The sequence below is a fragment of the Vicia villosa genome, unplaced genomic scaffold, assembly GCF_029867415.1.
Source record: "Vicia villosa cultivar HV-30 ecotype Madison, WI unplaced genomic scaffold, Vvil1.0 ctg.002396F_1_1, whole genome shotgun sequence".
In the NCBI taxonomy this organism is placed as follows: domain Eukaryota; kingdom Viridiplantae; phylum Streptophyta; class Magnoliopsida; order Fabales; family Fabaceae; genus Vicia; species Vicia villosa.
Window position 1 is genome coordinate 109,308 of NW_026705918.1, and position 10,415 is coordinate 119,722.

At 37.8% G+C, this 10,415-nt stretch overlaps 1 pseudogene; it reads left to right on the top strand.

Moving 5' to 3' along the window:
• The first annotated feature begins 626 nt into the window (after positions 1 to 626).
• Positions 627 to 3,539, top strand: LOC131638735 (uncharacterized; annotated as a pseudogene).
• Positions 3,540 to 10,415: the final 6,876 nt, after the last annotated feature.

Below are 10,415 nucleotides of genomic sequence, written 5' to 3' on the forward strand. Positions count from 1 at the left end.
ATGACTTAAAAACAAAAATATGTAAAGAATATGGAAAATTATGTGTCTTACTATTCATCTAAGACCATGTGCAATGGTGGATTTATTTGAAGTCAACACCACAAAATCATGTGCAATGGTGTGTGTAGTGTAGTGTTGAGTGTGTGTTGGAGGAGAGAGATGTTGAGAAAACTCAACACCATGTAAACTGACGCAGGGGCTGACATGGCAGCGCATTATTGGTCTGGGTCAGGCGCGTGTAGTCCACTCGCTGGGTGTGAGAGTGGGTCTTAATCCACGCGGAGAGAGAAAGAGAAAAGGGATAAGTGGAGCCACGTGGCTGTGCTTGATTGGCTGGCCAGATTTTTATCCATTTAATACTTTGAACTCAATTATTTCGTTGCAAATTAATTTTTTTTTTTACCAAAATTCATGATTTTTTTTTCTCTATAAATAGAGACTTGGTTCATTTGATTTGGACACAGAAAAAAAAACCAAGTTTTTCACTATCTTAATTTTCTTATTAGTGTTTATTTTGAAGTTAAGTGTCTTTTTTTAGTGAAATAGATCCCAATAATCATTTTAACACTCAAAATTCTGCTAATTTTCCATTTAACCAAAATCCCAACAATTTTCAAAATCCCAACAATTATCAAAATCCCAACTATTATCAAAATCCAAATCAATTTTCCAACCAACATCCTCAAAACATACCTAATTTTGGTTTTCCACCAAATTTCAACCAGTCATCCTCTGTTCCAAACTTTCAACCATATTATGGATCTATGCCGAGAAATCCATCTCAAACACCCCCGTTTAATGGTTATGTGACAATGGCGAATGTAAATTTTCCAAGTGGTGGTGTACCTGAATTTCCGGAGTTTTCAACACAACTAACTATTGGTGGCATGATAGTTTCTAATGAAGTCGGTCCAAATTCAGAGGATTCAACTCCTAAGAGCAGGAAAACTCAGCAACCAGCATGGAACACTGAACAAAATTTGGTGCTAATTAGTGGGTGGATTAAATTTGGAACAAACAGTGTTGTCGGGAGAAACCAGAAAGGTGAAACATATTGGGGTAAAATTGCTGAGTATTGTAATGAGCATTGCTTATTTGATCCTCCGCGTGATGGACCTGCATGCCGAAACCGTTTTAATTATATGAACAAAGTGTTAGGTAAATGGATTGGCGCTTATGATGGCGCTAAGCGTATGCAAGGAAGTGGTTGGTCGGAGAATGATGTTTTGGCAAAAGCGCAGGAATTATATGCATGTGGGAAGAATGTTAGATTCACTTTAATGGAAGAATGGCACGCTCTCCGTGATCAACCACGTTATGGTAGTCAAGTAGGAGGAAATATTGGCTCAGGAAGTAGTGGATCTAAGAGATCTCGCGAGAGTGATGCATGTGGCTCAAACACTGTAGAATCCAGTGCTCGTCCTATAGGAAAGGAGGCAGCTAAAAAAAGGGGTAAAAAGAAAAGCAAGGAATATGCCTCGGAGGTGGTGGACAAAGAATGGGCTGAATACAAAGAATTCAAGACGAAAGAGCTTGAACGATTGGACAACATAGCCTTGATGCAACAGCAGGCTAACAATATAGCCTTGGAAAAGACTAAAACCAAGAAAATGAAGATGTATCTAAAGCTAACTTCTGAAAAGCATCTAGATGACCGGAAGAACCAACTATTGAAAAAGTTGGAGGCGGAACTGTTTGATAATTAATTTCAATGAAGTATTTGTCAGTGTAGTGTTTGCTTTAATTATTGTTGTTTCAATATATCAGTGTAGTGTTTGCTTTAATTATTGTTGTTTCAATATGTCAGTGTAGTGTTTGCTTTAATTATTGTTGTTTCAATATGTCAGTGTAGTGTTTGCTTTAATTATTGTCGAATCTAATCCTTATATGATAATTAACTCTATACAATAAATTATTTCGAATCCGTCAGTGGTCCACCACCCAATTCGAATCTAACCCTTATCTGATAATTAACTCTATACAATAAATTATTTCGAATCCGTCAGTGGTCCACCACCCAATTCGAATCTAATCCTTATCTGATAATTAACTCTATACAATAAATTATTTCGAATCTGTCAGTGGTCCACCACCCACATCCATTTATATATAGGGACTCATACATCCATTTATGTACCAATATCCCAAATCCCATCCAATCTACTTCCAATATCACAAAAAAATGGATCCATCACAATATCATTTTGATATCGCAGCCTACAATCAAAATCGTGAAATTGAAGAAAATTATATAGTCAATCGATTTAGAGAGCGTAGAAACAAAATATCGGAAGATAATGCACCTCGTAGTAGAAAATATCTCAATAGTGATCATGCAGCGGCAAACCAAAGACTAATTGACGACTACTTTGCCTATGAGCCTACATATGACGATGCAATGTTTCGTCGTCGGTACCGGATGAAAAAAAAAATTTTCCTTCGAATCGTTGGGGACCTTTCAAGTAGTGATAACTACTTCACCCAGCGAGTTGATGCAGCTAATAAAGAAGGTATATCACCCTTAGCAAAATGTACCACAACAATGCGAATGTTAGCATATGGTGTGGCAGCAGATGCGGTCGATGAGTACATCAAAATAGGAGGTACTACAGCATTGGAGTGCTTACGTAGATTCTGTAAAGGAATCATACGCTTGTACGAGCAAGTGTATCTGAGAGCACCAACCCAAGATGACCTGCAAAGAATACTGCATGTTAGTGAAATGCGGGGGTTCCCAGGGATGATTGGGAGTATTGACTGCATGCACTGGGAGTGGAAAAATTGTCCTAAAGCATGGGAAGGACAATTTACTAAAGGGGACAAGGGAACCACCACAGTTATTCTTGAAGCAGTTGCATCTCATGACCTATGGATCTGGCATGCCTTTTTTTGGATGTCCGGGAACGTTGAACGATATAAACGTTCTAGACCGGTCACCAGTGTTTGATGACGTGGAACAGGGAAAGGCTCCAAGTGTGAATTTCTTTGTGAATCAACGTCCATATAATATGGCATACTATCTAGCTGATGGTATCTACCCTTCTTATCCAACTTTCGTCAAATCGATTAGACTTCCTCAAAGTGAACCCGATAAATTATTTGCAAAATTTTAGGAGGGATGTCGGAAGGACATCGAACGTGCATTTGGAGTGCTCCAAGCTCGATTTAAAATCATCCGTGAACCAGCTCGCTTGTGGGACATAGCTGATTTGGGTATCATCATGAGGTCATGCATCATATTACATAATATAATTGTTGAGGATGAACGAGATTCATATTCTCAACGTTGGACCGATTTTGAGCAATCTGGGGAAAGTGGATCTAGTGCACCACAACCATACTCGACCGAGGTGTTACCCGCTTTTGCAAATCATGTGCGTGCTAGATCAGAGTTCCGTGATCCAAATGTTCATCAAGAATTGCAAGCCGATCTAGTGAAGCACATATGGACAAAGTTTGGAATGTTCCGTGATTGAATTATTTGTGTGTTGTATTGCATTTTAAATTATTTGTATCGTACTAATTACGTTACTTGTGTGTTGTATTGCATTTTAAATTATTTGTAACGTACTAATTACGTTAATTGTGTATTGTATTTTAAATTAATTTAAGATGATTTGTATCGTATCCAATTATTTAAATAAATTTTGTTTTTATTACAAAAAATTAAAAAATAAATTATTAAGTATTTATTATTTTAATTTAATTTTAATCGATAATTGTAATTTTATGTAACCATAAAAATAAAAATAAAATTTAAATAAGAATATGAAAATAAAAAGTGGTGGGGTAGGGTGTTGAGTGAAAAACCATTGGAGAGGGTAAAAGTTGAATGGGTGTTGAGTTATTAGGTGGAAGAAAGAGAAAATGATGTGGAGTGTTGGGAGTTGAAAAAATGGGTGTTGAGTGTTGAAACCATTGTACATGGTCTAACAAGTATTGCTGATATCCAAAGTTTTTCATATTCCTTGAATTCAGTGCTTAATCTTCTTTCTCAGCCGGATTTTTCCTTTGTTGGAGTTGGTGTAAAACATAATTTGGCCAAGTTGGAGAAGCAGCATGGGATTGGATGCGTAAATCTGTTGAACTTGGACCATTGGCGGCTACTCTTATGAATAAGCCTCATTTGAGTTACTGTGGAGTTGATGAATTAGCTTTTATGATCAATAATCTTGATATAAGGAAGCATAGGCCTATAAGTGTGAACTATGACTGGGGATGTAGCCCCCTTATGATTGAACTTGTTAAACTTGCTACTGTTAATGTTTACTCTTACTACAGGATCGGGAGCACATTGCTTGGATTGGATGCATCAATCCCAGCTTATAGATCATTGATGAATAAGTCGAAAAGTTGAGTTTTACTGCTTAAATTCTAGTACTGAGCAAAGAATGATTTATATAAAAGTCGATATCATTTTCTAATTAGTGGCCTTACTTGTCATTACTCTATATTAGACAAATTTGGATACTCTATTGTGCACAATCATCAGCCATTAATCTATCTGTTTTCCTATCTCTTTTGTACTGAGCAATATAAAATTATTAGTAATGTCTCAATGATGGTTCATTCCTTATGGAAGATTATGCACCTTTAAGCTGTCTTGCATTGTTTCATTTAACAAAGTACTTTTCAGTTAATAAAGTATTGTTATTGTAGTATTTTATTCAAAACGAACTAGAAAATGAGTATTGACAGGAAACTGAATAATTGGAAAATCTACTTTACTACATTCAACAATTTGGTTAAGTGGTTTTTCGGGAAGAGTTTGTTATGTAACTGATTATATTAATTAGTTGTTGGTGTATGCTTATCCAAGCATACCTAATGGACAACCAATATAGGTTACTTGTCACACTTTCTACACCTAGTCCTAAAGCTTCCTTATAAGTTATTGCCTAGGTTAATTATTTAGTGTATATATATATATATATATATATATATATATATATATATATATATATATATATATATATATATTTTATGGAAAATTCTTAGGTGTACACGGACCCAAGGAATTGTTTTACACACAACCAATCACATAATTTTAATTAATTAAAAAATAAATTAAGAATTTTCTTTCTCCTTCATAACACTACAACACGGAACAGCTTTCACAGCGCTTTTTTTGGCCTTTAACAGCGCTTTAAAGCGCTGCCATAGCCAGCGCTGGCGTAGGCTACGAAAGCGCTTTTAAAAGCGCTCTGGTAGACCCCCCCTTTAAGAGCGCTTTCCTGGAAAAAGCGCTCTGGTAGGACCCCCTATTAGAGCGCTTTCCTGGAAAAAGCGCTCTGGTAGACCCCCCTTTAAGAGCGCTTCTTAGTAAAAGCGCTGGCAAAGACCAGTAAAAAAGCAAAAAAAATTAAAAAATTACGCAGCATACAAAAGCGCTTTTGGAAAGCGCTCTGGTAGGCCCCCCTGGCCTCTCAAACACCAAAATGCGCTCGATAACCCCAAAATATGACAAATTTGCAAATTTCGGATTTAAGTCATTCGCACTTGATATGTGCATAGCTTCAGCTACCAAGGTTACACCACTATTTTGCATAGTACTTTTATCATCCTGTTCTTTGGTATAAAATGTGTATCCATTAATTGCGTATGCGCTATAAGAAAGTACAATTACAGATGGACCATAGGCTAAACATCTCAACCTTTCTGTTACTGAAGCAGGATCTGAACGATACTTTGAATAAATATGATCTCTAAACCACGGTATGAAACTTCGATTGTGCTCTCGTACTATCCAGTTCTCATTTCTATTTGGATTTAAATCTCGGAGAACAACTTTGTGCATTTCAACAAACGGCTCAACCTCAATCTCATTGTGCAGAACATACAAGTGCACTTGATCCCGTTCGACCATTGATACTGTCACAACTTTATTTCCAATTAGCCTTTTTCCTTCTTTTTTTTCGACAATATGAGATTTGGGGAGTCCAATTGATTGAACATTTGACAGATATTCAGTACAAAACTCAACCGCTTCTTCAGCAACGTATCGCTCGGCAATACAACCCTCCGGTCGACTTCTGTTTTTCACGTACCCTTTTAATATTTTCATATAACGTTCAGCAGGGTACATCCATCTCATATAAGCTGGTCCGCACAGTTGTGTCTCTTTCACAAGATGAACGACTAGATGAACCATTTTGTCAAAAAACGAGGGAGGAAAATACATTTCAAGATCACATAAAGTAACAACTATCTCATTTTGCAATGTTGGTAAGATCGCGGGATCGACCACCTTACTGCAAATAGACCTGAAGAAGAAACACAGCTTAGTTATTGCGCTTCTTACTTTTTCTGGCAGAATAGAACGTATACCTATTGGTAAAAAATGTTCCATTATAACATGGCAATCATGCGTCTTCAAACTCTTTAACTTGAGGTCTTTCATGGACACAAGTCTTCTAATATCTGAAGAGTAGCCTTCTGGAACTTTTACTTCACTGAGGAACTTACACAATGTTTTCTTCTCCTTTCTAGATAGAGTGTAAACAGCAGGTGGCAGATATGTTCGTCTTCCTTTCGTCACGGGCGCCAATTCAGTTCTCATCCCCATGTTTACCATGTCATTCCTTATGTTAACGCCATCCTTAGACTTTCCTTGTATATTGAGTAGCGTACCTATAACGCTGTCAAATACATTTTTTTCAATATGCATAACATCCAGGAAATGTCTTACGTACAACGACTTCCAATATGGAAGTTCAAAGAAAATTGACTTCTTCTTCCACCCACCCTTGACAATTGAATGTGCAAAAGGCTTGCCAAACTGAGTGCTCACATCTTTCACCTTTTCAAAAATTTGATCACCTGACAAAAAAGGCGGGGCTGTACGATGTTCGGCCTCTCCATTGAATGCTTTTCTCCACCCACGGTAGTGATGATTAGAATTTAAGAATCTACGATGGCCGAGAAAGACATTCTTCTGACAAAGCGCCAATCGTGTCGTATCGGTTTCATCTTCACAAACAGGACACGCCTTTTGACCCTTGTTGCTGTACCCGGATAGATTTCCGTATGCTGGAAAATCATTAATTGTTCCAAACAACATCGCCCTCAAGTTGAAACTTTCTTTCCTATACCCATCGTAAACCTCCACACCTCTCTCCCACAAAAACTTTAAATCTTCGATTAAGGGTGCCAAGTATACGTCTATGTCATTCCCTGGTTGTTTAGGCCCAGAAATTAGCATAGATAACATCATGTACTTACGCTTCATACATAGCCACGGAGGTAAGTTATAAATCATAAGAATCACAGGCCATGTGCTATGCGAGATACTTTGAATACCATGCGGGTTCATTCCATCAGTAGACAATGACAACCGAAGGTTTCTTGCTTCTTTTCCAAATTCAGGATATTCAGTATCAACTTTACTCCATTGTGGTGAGTCTGCCGGATGTCGCAACTTTCCATCAATAATTCTTTCATCTGCATGCCAAGTCAAGTGTCTTGAATCGGTCTCACTACGATACATGCGTCTAAATCTCGGAATTATAGGAAAATACCATAAGACTTTAGCAGGAGACAACTTTTTCTTATATCGAGGGGCACCACATTTAGGACACTCATTCAACGCTGCATACTCGTTTCGAAACAAAACGCAATCGTTTGGACATGCGTGTATCTTATCATAGCTCATTCCAATAGAAGACAACATCTTTTTGGCTTCATACGTTCGATTGGGAAGAACATTATCCTCTGGTAGCATATCTTTCATAAGGGCTAATAACTCTGTGAAACTTTTATCCGACCATCCATTGTCCGCCTTTAAGTTGTACAACTTTAACACCGCAGACAATCTTGTGAATTTTGAACAACCATCATACAACGGTTTCTCTGCATCGCTTACCAACCTCTCAAACATTTTGGGACAATCCGCTAGATCTTCTTCCAGCGCTTCTGCAATCTCTTCGACTCGATCACAATCGTATGTGTCTGTGCAATCGTCGTTTGAAGCATACTTCCTATTACACCTCGACCCAGCATTCCCGGTACTTTTCTCACCATGCATTGTCCAACATGTATAACTTCTATCAATTCCAAACCGTAGTAAATGAGATCCCAACTGATTCCCGTCAACCTTACCCCCGGCATAACAGCAACCCAAGCAAGGACACGGCATTCGAAGCGGGTCTTTGGAGTTCGCAACCGCAAACTCAACAAATTCCCATACCCCTTTCTCGTACTCTTTCGACAATCGGTTTGAATTCATCCATGTCTTATCCATGTCTTAATTAAGCTAAACAACAACGGTCAAACTTCCACTCTTCACAAGTAACCCCTATGGCGAATTCAATTCACAAAGTTAGTAAGTACCTCCTATATTAACTCTCTAAACACATAAAACTAATGTGTTTCTGTCAAAACGCAAAGTATAAACGGAATGAATCCGAAGCAATAAAACGTAACATATATAATCACACAATTTCAGACAAATTCATCATAATACCAGTAATTTGAGAAAGAAATTTACCTCGGATGTTACCGAACTCAAGAAAACGCCAAACGTCGAACTAGGCTGGGAAACGATCAAACTTTCACTATACACAAGTTACCCCTATAGCAAATTCACAAAGTTAGTAACCACCAAGACAAAATCGATTGAACAAAGGAAATCAACAATAGTTTGATGTGTGTACATACTCCTAAATATGTAGTACCAGAGTCAATGATACGAGCTCCAAAGAGATCCAAAGTTATCAATCCAGTCAGACCTATACAAGAAATTCAATTCAATGTATGATTATAATAAGAATGGGTGAATAGCTCATGATGCAGTTAATTAAATACACCACTACTAACACTACTAACACAAGACACACGATGCAGTTAATTAAATACACCACTACTAACACGAAGCTATAAAACTTTATGGCATATGGAGGGAATGGTATGATTTTAGTGCTGGTCTCTGTTTCATGAGATGTTTCATTTTTAATTATGTTCATACTGATACTATTATATATTCATTTTTATATCATTTAATTTATATTCAGTTTTATGCCCAAATATATGATGGGCATCGGTTATGCCACTAGCTAGTTATATACCTTTACACGTATGTATATACCGACATGCCTCAAAATCCACTACATATATCATCATTGGTAGAGAAATATTGCACCTCCTCCACTATCTTATACAACAGTCAAGAAACTTTACTCACAATTTCAATTCTACTAAGATAACAAGAGACTCACAATTTCAATTGTACTAAGATAAGAAGAGGCTAAGGACATAAATGGAGACCACAAATTAAGAATAAGAGCCTCTCTATGGAACAGAACTCAAAAGATAAGAAGAGGTTAAATTTATATTTTGTGAAAACCATACAAGCAGACCCCAAACAATCCAACAGCCACCATTTCACAGTTCAACAGAACCCTATCACCTAAAAGCATATCCAGCTTGCTAGCAATGCAGCAAACATTAGTTGTAACTCAGATTCACCAGGAAATGAATGCTCTGAAATTAGGACTTAATTCATAAATTTTTGAATCGACTGAAATGTATTATCTGCTAAACTTATCTTCCAAGATTCAAGCCACAATTTTTAAATCGACTTAATTCATAAACATATGTAAACTTAATTCAGCAATGAGTCTAAATACAGCGACACAAAATTTATCTTCCAAGATTCAAGCCACAGTTGCAACTAACAATGCATATAATGTTAGACATGGCTAATTGGTCACACAAACCCTAAAATCAAGAGCTACCAGAGGAGAAGAGACGGAGAAGTGTGATACCTGGGTGGCGCAAAGAAAGTTGCTACCAGAGGAGAAGAGACGGAGACGAAACGATGGTGGTGGACGGAGGAGAAGAAGTTCGCGCGATGGTGGTGGACGGAGGACCGACGACGGTGAGGGGTGGGGTTTCTGGTTCGCGTGCAGAGAGAAAAAGAAAGAGAGAAAGTGAGAAACAGTAGAAGCGTGTTTTTGGTTTTAATTTTAGTAATAAGGCTACTAAAGCGCTTCTGGAAAGCGCTCTCATAGCCTGGGCTATACCAGCGCTTTTGACAAAAAGCGCTCTCATTAAACACCCCTACCAGAGCGCTTTTGAAAAGCGCTTTCGTTCCCCCCACGTTCCCCCCACCTACCAGAGCGCTTTTGTAAAGCGCTTTCGTACCCCCCCCCTACCAGAGCGCTTTTGAAAAGCGCTCTCATAACCCCCCCCTACCAGAGCGCTTCTTAAAAGCGCTTTCATACCCCCCCACTATTAGAGCGCTTTTTTAGCGTGTTTTTTAATTTTGTCTTTAGCGAAGCCTATGCCAGCGCTTTTCCTAAAAGCGCTTTCGTAGGGGTGCTGCTAAAAACCAAATTTGGCGTAGTGTAATCTCAACCACCCCATGAATCTAATTAAAAACAAAATAAAAATAATTTAAAAATTACTCTCTTCTTATT